General features: G+C 45.7%; 9 non-coding genes across 9 annotated transcripts; all 9 read left to right on the top strand.

The window, feature by feature from the left end:
- The first annotated feature begins 182 nt into the window (after nt 1-182).
- On the top strand, nt 183-373 carry LOC130314808 (U2 spliceosomal RNA). Its single transcript, XR_008862430.1, has one exon. It is a non-coding gene; the product is annotated as a U2 spliceosomal RNA (small nuclear RNA).
- A 2,091-nt stretch (nt 374-2,464) lies between these two features.
- Nucleotides 2,465-2,655, top strand: LOC130314871 (U2 spliceosomal RNA). The gene has a single exon (XR_008862487.1). It is a non-coding gene; the product is annotated as a U2 spliceosomal RNA (small nuclear RNA).
- A 2,091-nt stretch (nt 2,656-4,746) lies between these two features.
- On the top strand, nt 4,747-4,937 carry LOC130314807 (U2 spliceosomal RNA). The gene has a single exon (XR_008862429.1). It is a non-coding gene; the product is annotated as a U2 spliceosomal RNA (small nuclear RNA).
- A 2,096-nt stretch (nt 4,938-7,033) lies between these two features.
- LOC130314805 (U2 spliceosomal RNA) lies at nt 7,034-7,224 on the top strand. The gene has a single exon (XR_008862427.1). It is a non-coding gene; the product is annotated as a U2 spliceosomal RNA (small nuclear RNA).
- Nucleotides 7,225-9,321: 2,097 nt separating this feature from the next.
- On the top strand, nt 9,322-9,512 carry LOC130314961 (U2 spliceosomal RNA). The gene has a single exon (XR_008862548.1). It is a non-coding gene; the product is annotated as a U2 spliceosomal RNA (small nuclear RNA).
- Nucleotides 9,513-11,601: 2,089 nt separating this feature from the next.
- LOC130314804 (U2 spliceosomal RNA) lies at nt 11,602-11,792 on the top strand. Its single transcript, XR_008862426.1, has one exon. It is a non-coding gene; the product is annotated as a U2 spliceosomal RNA (small nuclear RNA).
- Nucleotides 11,793-13,875: 2,083 nt separating this feature from the next.
- LOC130314803 (U2 spliceosomal RNA) lies at nt 13,876-14,066 on the top strand. The gene has a single exon (XR_008862425.1). It is a non-coding gene; the product is annotated as a U2 spliceosomal RNA (small nuclear RNA).
- Nucleotides 14,067-16,154: 2,088 nt separating this feature from the next.
- Nucleotides 16,155-16,345, top strand: LOC130314802 (U2 spliceosomal RNA). Its single transcript, XR_008862424.1, has one exon. It is a non-coding gene; the product is annotated as a U2 spliceosomal RNA (small nuclear RNA).
- Nucleotides 16,346-18,436: 2,091 nt separating this feature from the next.
- LOC130314801 (U2 spliceosomal RNA) lies at nt 18,437-18,627 on the top strand. The gene has a single exon (XR_008862423.1). It is a non-coding gene; the product is annotated as a U2 spliceosomal RNA (small nuclear RNA).
- The last annotated feature ends 801 nt before the right edge of the window (nt 18,628-19,428 follow it).

Raw genomic sequence — 19,428 nt, 5'->3', positions numbered from 1 at the left:
CAATGGGCCCCTGTCTTGCTGCTTAGCAATAATGGTATGGGTTTAGGTTCTGCTGTGTGTACTGGTGGTTGACTGCCCCCCAGCCCAGAGTGTGCATGGAAAATTGTCTGGCAGCCTCCCTGACAGCAAGCAGTGATAGTGCCCATGAAGGGCACCTTGTTGGGCCCGCCCCTTTCACGGTTATCGCTTCTCGGCCTTTTGGCTAAGATCAAGTGTAGTATCTGTTCTTATCAGTTTAATATCTGATACGTCCCCTATCTGGGGACCATATATTAAATGGATTTTTGAGAACGGGGGCCGATTTCGAAGCTTGCTTCCGTCGCCCTATGCATTGACCCGATATGGCAGTATCTTCGGGTACAGTGCACCACCCCCTTACAGGGTTAAAAAGAAAGATTCCTACTTTCATTGCTACCTGCTTGCTGGCTAGCCAGCTAGCCAGCCCTGTGGGCCTTGCTGCTGCTGCAGCCAAAAAACAAAAGGTGGTGCTGCTGCTGCTTCTGCTGCTTCTGCTTCTGCTTGTGTCTGGCCGCTGTTGGAGCGTCCAGGCACAGGACTTCTGCTGCTGCTGACTAAATGGCCTCCTTAATTGGATCATTTGAGTAGCCAGCACACCTGTGCAGGTAGGGCATGACATGATAGGCAGCTGCCTTGATAGCGGGTGGGTGCTGAATGTTCCTAATTGACAAAATAAGATTAATGCTTATGAAGAAATATAAAATCTCATCCCTTCCCCAATATCGCGCCACACCCCTACCCCTTAATTCCCTGGTTGAACTTGATGGACATATGTCTTTTTTCGACCGTACTAACTATGTAACTATGTAACATAACATGGGGGGGGGGGGGGGGTCTCCTGGCTGTTCACACAGGTGTGTCATTGCTGTACATTGACCATGCATTGCTTCTGTGGTATTGCAAAGGCAAAGACAAATGCTTCCAGCCATCCATTGCACTAATGAATTGGTCATCAGCTGGCTGTCTATGTCCCGCATCAATATAGACCAAAGTACAGAGGGTTAGGCTATGCTATTGTGCACCTACCTGATGCATCAGAAGGTGCGAGGCCCTTGCTAAATTCTGTGCACAGACTTTGAGATCTATACTTTAGACTGTATCTAAACCTGCTCCAACATGGACTGACATTCTGGCCTACTTTCAGCCGATGCGACTTGTCTGTCGCTGAACAGTCGCTTTTTATGTATTCAGCACCTATGTATAATGTTGTAAAAATGCTCTAGAAGCTAAAGTCGCAGAAATGTCACACATATTTGGCCTGCAACTTTCTGTGCGACAAATTCAGACAGGAAAAATCAGTATAAATCCTTAGAAAATTATCCCCCAGTGTCTCCATCTGCTGGCGGTATTGAATAAGCATTGCTGCACTGATGGGGTATGCATTAGACGAAAAAAAAGAAGAAAAAGAAGAATAATACGCCCAGAAAAGAGGCGAAAAGGAGAAAAACGTAAAAAAACGTGAAAAAAAAGTAAGAGGAAGAGAAGGGAAAAAAAGGTGGAAATGGGTTTAAAAGTGATTTCGGCGGAGAAATATATATATATATATATATATATATATATATATATATATATACGCGCACACACACACATATATATAAACGTATTCTCCGTTGAGATATTGCAGCCGCTGCTGTGTCCAGGCCCAGGAGCCTTAGCACTGTGCTGTGATGTCACTCAATACCACTGACATCACTAGGTGTAAACAACATCTCTCCTTTGCTGTGTATGTGACTATGGAGCTGTTTGGTGATGTCGTCTATTATGGCCTTCATAGAAGCAACAGGAGATTGTTGCATCCATCTAGAACCCTCAGAACTACAGTGCTATGATGTCACTCACTTCCACAGGCCTTGCAGAGTGTAAACAACAACAACCCAGCTTTGTTGTGTATGTAACCATAGGGATTTGTGATGTCACCTAGAACCTTCACAGCAGCGACAGCTTTATGAGGAGCATCAGCACTGCTCTGCCTGAGCAGAACCATCACCGCCATAGGTTGTCAAATAACCCGGGTTTAACCCACACAGGTAAGTCCAATGGGGTGCAGGCATGTCCTCTATGCTTACAGCTTCCCGTGGGTGTTGGTTTGATACCGTTTGGGGACAGCCAAGGAGGCATCTGCAGGCAACAAAGGTAGGTGTGTGCTTGTGTGTGTGTTTCCTATGCAGATCCTAAGCCCAGTGTCACATGCAAGTAGGAGGAGTAAGAAGGGTTCCTGGCAAATCCGGGTTATGGATTGCATTTAAAAAGGCCCCGTGGGAGTGCAATGGGCCCCTGTCTTGCTGCTTAGCAATAATGGTATGGGTTTAGGTTCTGCTGTGTGTACTGGTGGTTGACTGCCCCCCAGCCCAGAGTGTGCATGGAAAATTGTCTGGCAGCCTCCCTGACAGCAAGCAGTGATAGTGCCCATGAAGGGCACCTTGTTGGGCCCGCCCCTTTCACGGTTATCACTTCTCGGCCTTTTGGCTAAGATCAAGTGTAGTATCTGTTCTTATCAGTTTAATATCTGATACGTCCCCTATCTGGGGACCATATATTAAATGGATTTTTGAGAACGGGGGCCGATTTCGAAGCTTGCTTCCGTCGCCCTATGCATTGACCCGATATGGCAGTATCTTCGGGTACAGTGCACCACCCCCTTACAGGGTTAAAAAGAAAGATTCCTACTTTCATTGCTACCTGCTTGCTGGCTAGCCAGCTAGCCAGCCCTGTGGGCCTTGCTGCTGCTGCAGCCAAAAAACAAAAGGTGGTGCTGCTGCTGCTTCTGCTGCTTCTGCTTCTGCTTGTGTCTGGCCGCTGTTGGAGCGTCCAGGCACAGGACTTCTGCTGCTGCTGACTAAATGGCCTCCTTAATTGGATCATTTGAGTAGCCAGCACACCTGTGCAGGTAGGGCATGACATGATAGGCAGCTGCCTTGATAGCGGGTGGGTGCTGAATGTTCCTAATTGACAAAATAAGATTAATGCTTATGAAGAAATATAAAATCTCATCCCTTCCCCAATATCGCGCCACACCCCTACCCCTTAATTCCCTGGTTGAACTTGATGGACATATGTCTTTTTTCGACCGTACTAACTATGTAACTATGTAACATAACATGGGGGGGTCTCCTGGCTGTTCACACAGGTGTGTCATTGCTGTACATTGACCATGCATTGCTTCTGTGGTATTGCAAAGGCAAAGACAAATGCTTCCAGCCATCCATTGCACTAATGGATTGGTCATCAGCTGGCTGTCTATGTCCCGCATCAATATAGACCAAAGTACAGAGGGTTAGGCTATGCTATTGTGCACCTACCTGATGCATCAGAAGGTGCGAGGCCCTTGCTAAATTCTGTGCACAGACTTTGAGATCTATACTTTAGACTGTATCTAAACCTGCTCCAACATGGACTGACATTCTGGCCTACTTTCAGCCGATGCGACTTGTCTGTCGCTGAACAGTCGCTTTTTATGTATTCAGCACCTATGTATAATGTTGTAAAAATGCTCTAGAAGCTAAAGTCGCAGAAATGTCACACATATTTGGCCTGCAACTTTCTGTGCGACAAATTCAGACAGGAAAAATCAGTATAAATCCTTAGAAAATTATCCCCCAGTGTCTCCATCTGCTGGCGGTATTGAATAAGCATTGCTGCACTGATGGGGTATGCATTAGACGAAAAAAAAAGAAGAAAAAGAAGAATAATACGCCCAGAAAAGAGGCGAAAAGGAGAAAAACGTAAAAAAACGTGAAAAAAAAGTAAGAGGAAGAGAAGGGAAAAAAAGGTGGAAATGGGTTTAAAAGTGATTTCGGCGGAGAAATATATATATATATATATATATATATATATATATATATATATATATATATACGCGCACACACACACATATATATAAACGTATTCTCCGTTGAGATATTGCAGCCGCTGCTGTGTCCAGGCCCAGGAGCCTTAGCACTGTGCTGTGATGTCACTCAATACCACTGACATCACTAGGTGTAAACAACATCTCTCCTTTGCTGTGTATGTGACTATGGAGCTGTTTGGTGATGTCGTCTATTATGGCCTTCATAGAAGCAACAGGAGATTGTTGCATCCATCTAGAACCCTCAGAACTACAGTGCTATGATGTCACTCACTTCCACAGGCCTTGCAGAGTGTAAACAACAACAACCCAGCTTTGTTGTGTATGTAACCATAGGGATTTGTGATGTCACCTAGAACCTTCACAGCAGCGACAGCTTTATGAGGAGCATCAGCACTGCTCTGCCTGAGCAGAACCATCACCGCCATAGGTTGTCAAATAACCCGGGTTTAACCCACACAGGTAAGTCCAATGGGGTGCAGGCATGTCCTCTATGCTTACAGCTTCCCGTGGGTGTTGGTTTGATACCGTTTGGGGACAGCCAAGGAGGCATCTGCAGGCAACAAAGATAGGTGTGTGCTTGTGTGTGTGTTTCCTATGCAGATCCTAAGCCCAGTGTCACATGCAAGTAGGAGGAGTAAGAAGGGTTCCTGGCAAATCCGGGTTATGGATTGCATTTAAAAAGGCCCCGTGGGAGTGCAATGGGCCCCTGTCTTGCTGCTTAGCAATAATGGTATGGGTTTAGGTTCTGCTGTGTGTACTGGTGGTTGACTGCCCCCCAGCCCAGAGTGTGCATGGAAAATTGTCTGGCAGCCTCCCTGACAGCAAGCAGTGATAGTGCCCATGAAGGGCACCTTGTTGGGCCCGCCCCTTTCACGGTTATCGCTTCTCGGCCTTTTGGCTAAGATCAAGTGTAGTATCTGTTCTTATCAGTTTAATATCTGATACGTCCCCTATCTGGGGACCATATATTAAATGGATTTTTGAGAACGGGGGCCGATTTCGAAGCTTGCTTCCGTCGCCCTATGCATTGACCCGATATGGCAGTATCTTCGGGTACAGTGCACCACCCCCTTACAGGGTTAAAAAGAAAGATTCCTACTTTCATTGCTACCTGCTTGCTGGCTAGCCAGCTAGCCAGCCCTGTGGGCCTTGCTGCTGCTGCAGCCAAAAAACAAAAGGTGGTGCTGCTGCTGCTTCTGCTGCTTCTGCTTCTGCTTGTGTCTGGCCGCTGTTGGAGCGTCCAGGCACAGGACTTCTGCTGCTGCTGACTAAATGGCCTCCTTAATTGGATCATTTGAGTAGCCAGCACACCTGTGCAGGTAGGGCATGACATGATAGGCAGCTGCCTTGATAGCGGGTGGGTGCTGAATGTTCCTAATTGACAAAATAAGATTAATGCTTATGAAGAAATATAAAATCTCATCCCTTCCCCAATATCGCGCCACACCCCTACCCCTTAATTCCCTGGTTGAACTTGATGGACATATGTCTTTTTTCGACCGTACTAACTATGTAACTATGTAACATAACATGGGGGGGGGGGGGGGTCTCCTGGCTGTTCACACAGGTGTGTCATTGCTGTACATTGACCATGCATTGCTTCTGTGGTATTGCAAAGGCAAAGACAAATGCTTCCAGCCATCCATTGCACTAATGAATTGGTCATCAGCTGGCTGTCTATGTCCCGCATCAATATAGACCAAAGTACAGAGGGTTAGGCTATGCTATTGTGCACCTACCTGATGCATCAGAAGGTGCGAGGCCCTTGCTAAATTCTGTGCACAGACTTTGAGATCTATACTTTAGACTGTATCTAAACCTGCTCCAACATGGACTGACATTCTGGCCTACTTTCAGCCGATGCGACTTGTCTGTCGCTGAACAGTCGCTTTTTATGTATTCAGCACCTATGTATAATGTTGTAAAAATGCTCTAGAAGCTAAAGTCGCAGAAATGTCACACATATTTGGCCTGCAACTTTCTGTGCGACAAATTCAGACAGGAAAAATCAGTATAAATCCTTAGAAAATTATCCCCCAGTGTCTCCATCTGCTGGCGGTATTGAATAAGCATTGCTGCACTGATGGGGTATGCATTAGACAAAAAAAAAGAAGAAAAAGAAGAATAATACGCCCAGAAAAGAGGCGAAAAGGAGAAAAACGTAAAAAAACGTGAAAAAAAAGTAAGAGGAAGAGAAGGGAAAAAAAGGTGGAAATGGGTTTAAAAGTGATTTCGGCGGAGAAATATATATATATATATATATATATATATATATATATATATATATATATACGCGCACACACACACATATATATAAACGTATTCTCCGTTGAGATATTGCAGCCGCTGCTGTGTCCAGGCCCAGGAGCCTTAGCACTGTGCTGTGATGTCACTCAATACCACTGACATCACTAGGTGTAAACAACATCTCTCCTTTGCTGTGTATGTGACTATGGAGCTGTTTGGTGATGTCGTCTATTATGGCCTTCATAGAAGCAACAGGAGATTGTTGCATCCATCTAGAACCCTCAGAACTACAGTGCTATGATGTCACTCACTTCCACAGGCCTTGCAGAGTGTAAACAACAACAACCCAGCTTTGTTGTGTATGTAACCATAGGGATTTGTGATGTCACCTAGAACCTTCACAGCAGCGACAGCTTTATGAGGAGCATCAGCACTGCTCTGCCTGAGCAGAACCATCACCGCCATAGGTTGTCAAATAACCCGGGTTTAACCCACACAGGTAAGTCCAATGGGGTGCAGGCATGTCCTCTATGCTTACAGCTTCCCGTGGGTGTTGGTTTGATACCGTTTGGGGACAGCCAAGGAGGCATCTGCAGGCAACAAAGGTAGGTGTGTGCTTGTGTGTGTGTTTCCTATGCAGATCCTAAGCCCAGTGTCACATGCAAGTAGGAGGAGTAAGAAGGGTTCCTGGCAAATCCGGGTTATGGATTGCATTTAAAAAGGCCCCGTGGGAGTGCAATGGGCCCCTGTCTTGCTGCTTAGCAATAATGGTATGGGTTTAGGTTCTGCTGTGTGTACTGGTGGTTGACTGCCCCCCAGCCCAGAGTGTGCATGGAAAATTGTCTGGCAGCCTCCCTGACAGCAAGCAGTGATAGTGCCCATGAAGGGCACCTTGTTGGGCCCGCCCCTTTCACGGTTATCGCTTCTCGGCCTTTTGGCTAAGATCAAGTGTAGTATCTGTTCTTATCAGTTTAATATCTGATACGTCCCCTATCTGGGGACCATATATTAAATGGATTTTTGAGAACGGGGGCCGATTTCGAAGCTTGCTTCCGTCGCCCTATGCATTGACCCGATATGGCAGTATCTTCGGGTACAGTGCACCACCCCCTTACAGGGTTAAAAAGAAAGATTCCTACTTTCATTGCTACCTGCTTGCTGGCTAGCCAGCTAGCCAGCCCTGTGGGCCTTGCTGCTGCTGCAGCCAAAAAACAAAAGGTGGTGCTGCTGCTGCTTCTGCTGCTTCTGCTTCTGCTTGTGTCTGGCCGCTGTTGGAGCGTCCAGGCACAGGACTTCTGCTGCTGCTGACTAAATGGCCTCCTTAATTGGATCATTTGAGTAGCCAGCACACCTGTGCAGGTAGGGCATGACATGATAGGCAGCTGCCTTGATAGCGGGTGGGTGCTGAATGTTCCTAATTGACAAAATAAGATTAATGCTTATGAAGAAATATAAAATCTCATCCCTTCCCCAATATCGCGCCACACCCCTACCCCTTAATTCCCTGGTTGAACTTGATGGACATATGTCTTTTTTCGACCGTACTAACTATGTAACTATGTAACATAACATGGGGGGGGGGGGGGTCTCCTGGCTGTTCACACAGGTGTGTCATTGCTGTACATTGACCATGCATTGCTTCTGTGGTATTGCAAAGGCAAAGACAAATGCTTCCAGCCATCCATTGCACTAATGGATTGGTCATCAGCTGGCTGTCTATGTCCCGCATCAATATAGACCAAAGTACAGAGGGTTAGGCTATGCTATTGTGCACCTACCTGATGCATCAGAAGGTGCGAGGCCCTTGCTAAATTCTGTGCACAGACTTTGAGATCTATACTTTAGACTGTATCTAAACCTGCTCCAACATGGACTGACATTCTGGCCTACTTTCAGCCGATGCGACTTGTCTGTCGCTGAACAGTCGCTTTTTATGTATTCAGCACCTATGTATAATGTTGTAAAAATGCTCTAGAAGCTAAAGTCGCAGAAATGTCACACATATTTGGCCTGCAACTTTCTGTGCGACAAATTCAGACAGGAAAAATCAGTATAAATCCTTAGAAAATTATCCCCCAGTGTCTCCATCTGCTGGCGGTATTGAATAAGCATTGCTGCACTGATGGGGTATGCATTAGACGAAAAAAAAGAAGAAAAAGAAGAATAATACGCCCAGAAAAGAGGCGAAAAGGAGAAAAACGTAAAAAAACGTGAAAAAAAAGTAAGAGGAAGAGAAGGGAAAAAAAGGTGGAAATGGGTTTAAAAGTGATTTCGGCGGAGAAATATATATATATATATATATATATATATATATATATATATATATATATACGCGCACACACACACACATATATATAAACGTATTCTCCGTTGAGATATTGCAGCCGCTGCTGTGTCCAGGCCCAGGAGCCTTAGCACTGTGCTGTGATGTCACTCAATACCACTGACATCACTAGGTGTAAACAACATCTCTCCTTTGCTGTGTATGTGACTATGGAGCTGTTTGGTGATGTCGTCTATTATGGCCTTCATAGAAGCAACAGGAGATTGTTGCATCCATCTAGAACCCTCAGAACTACAGTGCTATGATGTCACTCACTTCCACAGGCCTTGCAGAGTGTAAACAACAACAACCCAGCTTTGTTGTGTATGTAACCATAGGGATTTGTGATGTCACCTAGAACCTTCACAGCAGCGACAGCTTTATGAGGAGCATCAGCACTGCTCTGCCTGAGCAGAACCATCACCGCCATAGGTTGTCAAATAACCCGGGTTTAACCCACACAGGTAAGTCCAATGGGGTGCAGGCATGTCCTCTATGCTTACAGCTTCCCGTGGGTGTTGGTTTGATACCGTTTGGGGACAGCCAAGGAGGCATCTGCAGGCAACAAAGGTAGGTGTGTGCTTGTGTGTGTGTTTCCTATGCAGATCCTAAGCCCAGTGTCACATGCAAGTAGGAGGAGTAAGAAGGGTTCCTGGCAAATCCGGGTTATGGATTGCATTTAAAAAGGCCCCGTGGGAGTGCAATGGGCCCCTGTCTTGCTGCTTAGCAATAATGGTATGGGTTTAGGTTCTGCTGTGTGTACTGGTGGTTGACTGCCCCCCAGCCCAGAGTGTGCATGGAAAATTGTCTGGCAGCCTCCCTGACAGCAAGCAGTGATAGTGCCCATGAAGGGCACCTTGTTGGGCCCGCCCCTTTCACGGTTATCGCTTCTCGGCCTTTTGGCTAAGATCAAGTGTAGTATCTGTTCTTATCAGTTTAATATCTGATACGTCCCCTATCTGGGGACCATATATTAAATGGATTTTTGGGAACGGGGGCCGATTTCGAAGCTTGCTTCCGTCGCCCTATGCATTGACCCGATATGGCAGTATCTTCGGGTACAGTGCACCACCCCCTTACAGGGTTAAAAAGAAAGATTCCTACTTTCATTGCTACCTGCTTGCTGGCTAGCCAGCTAGCCAGCCCTGTGGGCCTTGCTGCTGCTGCAGCCAAAAAACAAAAGGTGGTGCTGCTGCTGCTTCTGCTGCTTCTGCTTCTGCTTGTGTCTGGCCGCTGTTGGAGCGTCCAGGCACAGGACTTCTGCTGCTGCTGACTAAATGGCCTCCTTAATTGGATCATTTGAGTAGCCAGCACACCTGTGCAGGTAGGGCATGACATGATAGGCAGCTGCCTTGATAGCGGGTGGGTGCTGAATGTTCCTAATTGACAAAATAAGATTAATGCTTATGAAGAAATATAAAATCTCATCCCTTCCCCAATATCGCGCCACACCCCTACCCCTTAATTCCCTGGTTGAACTTGATGGACATATGTCTTTTTTCGACCGTACTAACTATGTAACTATGTAACATAACATGGGGGGGGGGGGGGGGTCTCCTGGCTGTTCACACAGGTGTGTCATTGCTGTACATTGACCATGCATTGCTTCTGTGGTATTGCAAAGGCAAAGACAAATGCTTCCAGCCATCCATTGCACTAATGGATTGGTCATCAGCTGGCTGTCTATGTCCCGCATCAATATAGACCAAAGTACAGAGGGTTAGGCTATGCTATTGTGCACCTACCTGATGCATCAGAAGGTGCGAGGCCCTTGCTAAATTCTGTGCACAGACTTTGAGATCTATACTTTAGACTGTATCTAAACCTGCTCCAACATGGACTGACATTCTGGCCTACTTTCAGCCGATGCGACTTGTCTGTCGCTGAACAGTCGCTTTTTATGTATTCAGCACCTATGTATAATGTTGTAAAAATGCTCTAGAAGCTAAAGTCGCAGAAATGTCACACATATTTGGCCTGCAACTTTCTGTGCGACAAATTCAGACAGGAAAAATCAGTATAAATCCTTAGAAAATTATCCCCCAGTGTCTCCATCTGCTGGCGGTATTGAATAAGCATTGCTGCACTGATGGGGTATGCATTAGACGAAAAAAAAGAAGAAAAAGAAGAATAATACGCCCAGAAAAGAGGCGAAAAGGAGAAAAACTTAAAAAAACGTGAAAAAAAAGTAAGAGGAAGAGAAGGGAAAAAAAGGTGGAAATGGGTTTAAAAGTGATTTCGGCGGAGAAATATATATATATATATATATATATATATATATATATATATACGCGCACACACACACATATATATAAACGTATTCTCCGTTGAGATATTGCAGCCGCTGCTGTGTCCAGGCCCAGGAGCCTTAGCACTGTGCTGTGATGTCACTCAATACCACTGACATCACTAGGTGTAAACAACATCTCTCCTTTGCTGTGTATGTGACTATGGAGCTGTTTGGTGATGTCGTCTATTATGGCCTTCATAGAAGCAACAGGAGATTGTTGCATCCATCTAGAACCCTCAGAACTACAGTGCTATGATGTCACTCACTTCCACAGGCCTTGCAGAGTGTAAACAACAACAACCCAGCTTTGTTGTGTATGTAACCATAGGGATTTGTGATGTCACCTAGAACCTTCACAGCAGCGACAGCTTTATGAGGAGCATCAGCACTGCTCTGCCTGAGCAGAACCATCACCGCCATAGGTTGTCAAATAACCCGGGTTTAACCCACACAGGTAAGTCCAATGGGGTGCAGGCATGTCCTCTATGCTTACAGCTTCCCGTGGGTGTTGGTTTGATACCGTTTGGGGACAGCCAAGGAGGCATCTGCAGGCAACAAAGGTAGGTGTGTGCTTGTGTGTGTGTTTCCTATGCAGATCCTAAGCCCAGTGTCACATGCAAGTAGGAGGAGTAAGAAGGGTTCCTGGCAAATCCGGGTTATGGATTGCATTTAAAAAGGCCCCGTGGGAGTGCAATGGGCCCCTGTCTTGCTGCTTAGCAATAATGGTATGGGTTTAGGTTCTGCTGTGTGTACTGGTGGTTGACTGCCCCCCAGCCCAGAGTGTGCATGGAAAATTGTCTGGCAGCCTCCCTGACAGCAAGCAGTGATAGTGCCCATGAAGGGCACCTTGTTGGGCCCGCCCCTTTCACGGTTATCGCTTCTCGGCCTTTTGGCTAAGATCAAGTGTAGTATCTGTTCTTATCAGTTTAATATCTGATACGTCCCCTATCTGGGGACCATATATTAAATGGATTTTTGAGAACGGGGGCCGATTTCGAAGCTTGCTTCCGTCGCCCTATGCATTGACCCGATATGGCAGTATCTTCGGGTACAGTGCACCACCCCCTTACAGGGTTAAAAAGAAAGATTCCTACTTTCATTGCTACCTGCTTGCTGGCTAGCCAGCTAGCCAGCCCTGTGGGCCTTGCTGCTGCTGCAGCCAAAAAACAAAAGGTGGTGCTGCTGCTGCTTCTGCTGCTTCTGCTTCTGCTTGTGTCTGGCCGCTGTTGGAGCGTCCAGGCACAGGACTTCTGCTGCTGCTGACTAAATGGCCTCCTTAATTGGATCATTTGAGTAGCCAGCACACCTGTGCAGGTAGGGCATGACATGATAGGCAGCTGCCTTGATAGCGGGTGGGTGCTGAATGTTCCTAATTGACAAAATAAGATTAATGCTTATGAAGAAATATAAAATCTCATCCCTTCCCCAATATCGCGCCACACCCCTACCCCTTAATTCCCTGGTTGAACTTGATGGACATATGTCTTTTTTCGACCGTACTAACTATGTAACTATGTAACATAACATGGGGGGGGTCTCCTGGCTGTTCACACAGGTGTGTCATTGCTGTACATTGACCATGCATTGCTTCTGTGGTATTGCAAAGGCAAAGACAAATGCTTCCAGCCATCCATTGCACTAATGGATTGGTCATCAGCTGGCTGTCTATGTCCCGCATCAATATAGACCAAAGTACAGAGGGTTAGGCTATGCTATTGTGCACCTACCTGATGCATCAGAAGGTGCGAGGCCCTTGCTAAATTCTGTGCACAGACTTTGAGATCTATACTTTAGACTGTATCTAAACCTGCTCCAACATGGACTGACATTCTGGCCTACTTTCAGCCGATGCGACTTGTCTGTCGCTGAACAGTCGCTTTTTATGTATTCAGCACCTATGTATAATGTTGTAAAAATGCTCTAGAAGCTAAAGTCGCAGAAATGTCACACATATTTGGCCTGCAACTTTCTGTGCGACAAATTCAGACAGGAAAAATCAGTATAAATCCTTAGAAAATTATCCCCCAGTGTCTCCATCTGCTGGCGGTATTGAATAAGCATTGCTGCACTGATGGGGTATGCATTAGACGAAAAAAAAGAAGAAAAAGAAGAATAATACGCCCAGAAAAGAGGCGAAAAGGAGAAAAACGTAAAAAAACGTGAAAAAAAAGTAAGAGGAAGAGAAGGGAAAAAAAGGTGGAAATGGGTTTAAAAGTGATTTCGGCGGAGAAATATATATATATATATATATATATATATATATATATATATATACGCGCACACACACACATATATATAAACGTATTCTCCGTTGAGATATTGCAGCCGCTGCTGTGTCCAGGCCCAGGAGCCTTAGCACTGTGCTGTGATGTCACTCAATACCACTGACATCACTAGGTGTAAACAACATCTCTCCTTTGCTGTGTATGTGACTATGGAGCTGTTTGGTGATGTCGTCTATTATGGCCTTCATAGAAGCAACAGGAGATTGTTGCATCCATCTAGAACCCTCAGAACTACAGTGCTATGATGTCACTCACTTCCACAGGCCTTGCAGAGTGTAAACAACAACAACCCAGCTTTGTTGTGTATGTAACCATAGGGATTTGTGATGTCACCTAGAACCTTCACAGCAGCGACAGCTTTATGAGGAGCATCAGCACTGCTCTGCCTGAGCAGAACCATCACCGCCATAGGTTGTCAAATAACCCGGGTTTAACCCACACAGGTAAGTCCAATGGGGTGCAGGCATGTCCTCTATGCTTACAGCTTCCCGTGGGTGTTGGTTTGATACCGTTTGGGGACAGCCAAGGAGGCATCTGCAGGCAACAAAGGTAGGTGTGTGCTTGTGTGTGTGTTTCCTATGCAGATCCTAAGCCCAGTGTCACATGCAAGTAGGAGGAGTAAGAAGGGTTCCTGGCAAATCCGGGTTATGGATTGCATTTAAAAAGGCCCCGTGGGAGTGCAATGGGCCCCTGTCTTGCTGCTTAGCAATAATGGTATGGGTTTAGGTTCTGCTGTGTGTACTGGTGGTTGACTGCCCCCCAGCCCAGAGTGTGCATGGAAAATTGTCTGGCAGCCTCCCTGACAGCAAGCAGTGATAGTGCCCATGAAGGGCACCTTGTTGGGCCCGCCCCTTTCACGGTTATCGCTTCTCGGCCTTTTGGCTAAGATCAAGTGTAGTATCTGTTCTTATCAGTTTAATATCTGATACGTCCCCTATCTGGGGACCATATATTAAATGGATTTTTGAGAACGGGGGCCGATTTCGAAGCTTGCTTCCGTCGCCCTATGCATTGACCCGATATGGCAGTATCTTCGGGTACAGTGCACCACCCCCTTACAGGGTTAAAAAGAAAGATTCCTACTTTCATTGCTACCTGCTTGCTGGCTAGCCAGCTAGCCAGCCCTGTGGGCCTTGCTGCTGCTGCAGCCAAAAAACAAAAGGTGGTGCTGCTGCTGCTTCTGCTGCTTCTGCTTCTGCTTGTGTCTGGCCGCTGTTGGAGCGTCCAGGCACAGGACTTCTGCTGCTGCTGACTAAATGGCCTCCTTAATTGGATCATTTGAGTAGCCAGCACACCTGTGCAGGTAGGGCATGACATGATAGGCAGCTGCCTTGATAGCGGGTGGGTGCTGAATGTTCCTAATTGACAAAATAAGATTAATGCTTATGAAGAAATATAAAATCTCATCCCTTCCCCAATATCGCGCCACACCCCTACCCCTTAATTCCCTGGTTGAACTTGATGGACATATGTCTTTTTTCGACCGTACTAACTATGTAACTATGTAACATAACATGGGGGGGGGGGGGTCTCCTGGCTGTTCACACAGGTGTGTCATTGCTGTACATTGACCATGCATTGCTTCTGTGGTATTGCAAAGGCAAAGACAAATGCTTCCAGCCATCCATTGCACTAATGGATTGGTCATCAGCTGGCTGTCTATGTCCCGCATCAATATAGACCAAAGTACAGAGGGTTAGGCTATGCTATTGTGCACCTACCTGATGCATCAGAAGGTGCGAGGCCCTTGCTAAATTCTGTGCACAGACTTTGAGATCTATACTTTAGACTGTATCTAAACCTGCTCCAACATGGACTGACATTCTGGCCTACTTTCAGCCGATGCGACTTGTCTGTCGCTGAACAGTCGCTTTTTATGTATTCAGCACCTATGTATAATGTTGTAAAAATGCTCTAGAAGCTAAAGTCGCAGAAATGTCACACATATTTGGCCTGCAACTTTCTGTGCGACAAATTCAGACAGGAAAAATCAGTATAAATCCTTAGAAAATTATCCCCCAGTGTCTCCATCTGCTGGCGGTATTGAATAAGCATTGCTGCACTGATGGGGTATGCATTAGACGAAAAAAAAGAAGAAAAAGAAGAATAATACGCCCAGAAAAGAGGCGAAAAGGAGAAAAACGTAAAAAAACGTGAAAAAAAAGTAAGAGGAAGAGAAGGGAAAAAAAGGTGGAAATGGGTTTAAAAGTGATTTCGGCGGAGAAATATATATATATATATATATATATATATATATATATATATATATACGCACACACACACATATATATAAACGTATTCTCCGTTTAGATATTGCAGCCGCTGCTGTGTCCAGGCCCAGGAGCCTTAGCACTGTGCTGTGATGTCACTCAATACCACTGACATCACTAGGTGTAAACAACATCTCTCCTTTGCTGTGTATGTGACTATGGAGCTGTTTGGTGATGTCGTCTATTATGGCCTTCATAGAAGCAACAGGAGATTGTTGCATCCATCTAGAACCCTCAGAACTACAGTGCTATGATGTCACTCACTTCCACAGGCCTTGCAGAGTGTAAACAACAACAACCCAGCTTTGTTGTGTATGTAACCATAGGGATTTGTGATGTCACCTAGAACCTTCACAGCAGCGACAGCTTTATGAGGAGCATCAGCACTGCTCTGCCTGAGCAGAACCATCACCGCCATAGGTTGTCAAATAACCCGGGTTTAACCCACACAGGTAAGTCCAATGGGGTGCAGGCATGTCCTCTATGCTTACAGCTTCCCGTGGGTGTTGGTTTGATACCGTTTGGGGACAGCCAAGGAGGCATCTGCAGGCAACAAAGGTAGGTGTGTGCTTGTGTGTGTGTTTCCTATGCAGATCCTAAGCCCAGTGTCACATGCAAGTAGGAGGAGTAAGAAGGGTTCCTGGCAAATCCGGGTTATGGATTGCATTTAAAAAGGCCCCGTGGGAGTGCAATGGGCCCCTGTCTTGCTGCTTAGCAATAATGGTATGGGTTTAGGTTCTGCTGTGTGTACTGGTGGTTGACTGCCCCCCAGCCCAGAGTGTGCATGGAAAATTGTCTGGCAGCCTCCCTGACAGCAAGCAGTGATAGTGCCCATGAAGGGCACCTTGTTGGGCCCGCCCCTTTCACGGTTATCGCTTCTCGGCCTTTTGGCTAAGATCAAGTGTAGTATCTGTTCTTATCAGTTTAATATCTGATACGTCCCCTATCTGGGGACCATATATTAAATGGATTTTTGAGAACGGGGGCCGATTTCGAAGCTTGCTTCCGTCGCCCTATGCATTGACCCGATATGGCAGTATCTTCGGGTACAGTGCACCACCCCCTTACAGGGTTAAAAAGAAAGATTCCTACTTTCATTGCTACCTGCTTGCTGGCTAGCCAGCTAGCCAGCCCTGTGGGCCTTGCTGCTGCTGCAGCCAAAAAACAAAAGGTGGTGCTGCTGCTGCTTCTGCTGCTTCTGCTTCTGCTTGTGTCTGGCCGCTGTTGGAGCGTCCAGGCACAGGACTTCTGCTGCTGCTGACTAAATAGCCTCCTTAATTGGATCATTTGAGTAGCCAGCACACCTGTGCAGGTAGGGCATGACATGATAGGCAGCTGCCTTGATAGCGGGTGGATGCTGAATGTTCCTAATTGACAAAATAAGATTAATGCTTATGAAGAAATATAAAATCTCATCCCTTCCCCAATATCGCGCCACACCCCTACCCCTTAATTCCCTGGTTGAACTTGATGGACATATGTCTTTTTTCGACCGTACTAACTATGTAACTATGTAACATAACATGGGGGGGGGGGGTCTCCTGGCTGTTCACACAGGTGTGTCATTGCTGTACATTGACCATGCATTGCTTCTGTGGTATTGCAAAGGCAAAGACAAATGCTTCCAGCCATCCATTGCACTAATGGATTGGTCATCAGCTGGCTGTCTATGTCCCGCATCAATATAGACCAAAGTACAGAGGGTTAGGCTATGCTATTGTGCACCTACCTGATGCATCAGAAGGTGCGAGGCCCTTGCTAAATTCTGTGCACAGACTTTGAGATCTATACTTTAGACTGTATCTAAACCTGCTCCAACATGGACTGACATTCTGGCCTACTTTCAGCCGATGCGACTTGTCTGTCGCTGAACAGTCGCTTTTTATGTATTCAGCACCTATGTATAATGTTGTAAAAATGCTCTAGAAGCTAAAGTCGCAGAAATGTCACACATATTTGGCCTGCAACTTTCTGTGCGACAAATTCAGACAGGAAAAATCAGTATAAATCCTTAGAAAATTATCCCCCAGGGTCTCCATCTGTTATATATATATATATATAATATATATATATATATATATATATATATATATATATATATATATATATATATATATTTATATATATATATATATATATATATATATAAATATATATATATATATATATATATTTATATATATATATATATATATATATATATTTATATATATATATATATATATATATATAAATATATATATATATATATATATATATATATATATATATATATATATACGCGCACACACACACATATATATAAACGTATTCTCCGTTGAGATATTGCAGCCGCTGCTGTGTCCAGGCCCAGGAGCCTTAGCACTGTGCTGTGATGTCACTCAATACCACTGACATCACTAGGTGTAAACAACATCTCTCCTTTGCTGTGTATGTGACTATGGAGCTGTTTGGTGATGTCGTCTATTATGGCCTTCATAGAAGCAACAGGAGATTGTTGCATCCATCTAGAACCCTCAGAACTACAGTGCTATGATGTCACTCACTTCCACAGGCCTTGCAGAGTGTAAACAACAACAACCCAGCTTTGTTGTGTATGTAACCATAGGGATTTGTGATGTCACCTAGAACCTTCACAGCAGCGACAGCTTTATGAGGAGCATCAGCACTGCTCTGCCTGAGCAGAACCATCACCGCCATAGGTTGTCAAATAACCCGGGTTTAACCCACACAGGTAAGTCCAATGGGGTGCAGGCATGTCCTCTATGCTTACAGCTTCCCATGGGTGTTGGTTTGATACCGTTTGGGGACAGCCAAGGAGGCATCTGCAGGCAACAAAGGTAGGTGTGTGCTTGTGTGTGTGTTTCCTATGCAGATCCTAAGCCCAGTGTCACATGCAAGTAGGAGGAGTAAGAAGGGTTCCTGGCAAATCCGGGTTATGGATTGCATTTAAAAAGGCCCCGTGGGAGTGCAATGGGCCCCTGTCTTGCTGCTTAGCAATAATGGTATGGGTTTAGGTTCTGCTGTGTGTACTGGTGGTTGACTGCCCCCCAGCCCAGAGTGTGCATGGAAAATTGTCTGGCAGCCTCCCTGACAGCAAGCAGTGATAGTGCCCATGAAGGGCACCTTGTTGGGCCCGCCCCTTTCACGGTTATCGCTTCTCGGCCTTTTGGCTAAGATCAAGTGTAGTATCTGTTCTTATCAGTTTAATATCTGATACGTCCCCTATCTGGGGACCATATATTAAATGGATTTTTGAGAACGGGGGCCGATTTCGAAGCTTGCTTCCGTCGCCCTATGCATTGACCCGATATGGCAGTATCTTCGGGTACAGTGCACCACCCCCTTACAGGGTTAAAAGGAAAGATTCCTACTTTCATTGCTACCTGCTTGCTGGCTAGCCAGCTAGCCAGCCCTGTGGGCCTTGCTGCTGCTGCAGCCAAAAAACAAAAGGTGGTGCTGCTGCTGCTTCTGCTGCTTCTGCTTCTGCTTGTGTCTGGCCGCTGTTGGAGCGTCCAGGCACAGGACTTCTGCTGCTGCTGACTAAATAGCCTCCTTAATTGGATCATTTGAGTAGCCAGCACACCTGTGCAGGTAGGGCATGACATGATAGGCAGCTGCCTTGATAGCGGGTGGGTGCTGAATGTTCCTAATTGACAAAATAAGATTAATGCTTATGAAGAAATATAAAATCTCATCCCTTCCCCAATATCGCGCCACACCCCTACCCCTTAATTCCCTGGTTGAACTTGATGGACATATGTCTTTTTTCGACCGTACTAACTATGTAACTATGTAACATAACATGGGGGGGGGTCTCCTGGCTGTTCACACAGGTGTGTCATTGCTGTACATTGACCATGCATTGCTTCTGTGGTATTGCAAAGGCAAAGACAAATGCTTCCAGCCATCCATTGCACTAATGGATTGGTCATCAGCTGGCTGTCTATGTCCCGCATCAATATAGACCAAAGTACAGAGGGTTAGGCTATGCTATTGTGCACCTACCTGATGCATCAGAAGGTGCGAGGCCCTTGCTAAATTCTGTGCACAGACTTTGAGATCTATACTTTAGACTGTATCTAAACCTGCTCCAACATGGACTGACATTCTGGCCTACTTTCAGCCGATGCGACTTGTCTGTC

The sequence above is a fragment of the Hyla sarda genome, unplaced genomic scaffold, assembly GCF_029499605.1.
Source record: "Hyla sarda isolate aHylSar1 unplaced genomic scaffold, aHylSar1.hap1 scaffold_185, whole genome shotgun sequence".
NCBI classification, from domain to species: Eukaryota; Metazoa; Chordata; class Amphibia; order Anura; family Hylidae; genus Hyla; species Hyla sarda.
Note: the sequence above shows the minus strand (reverse complement) of the source record. Positions and strands in the feature narration are given on the sequence as shown.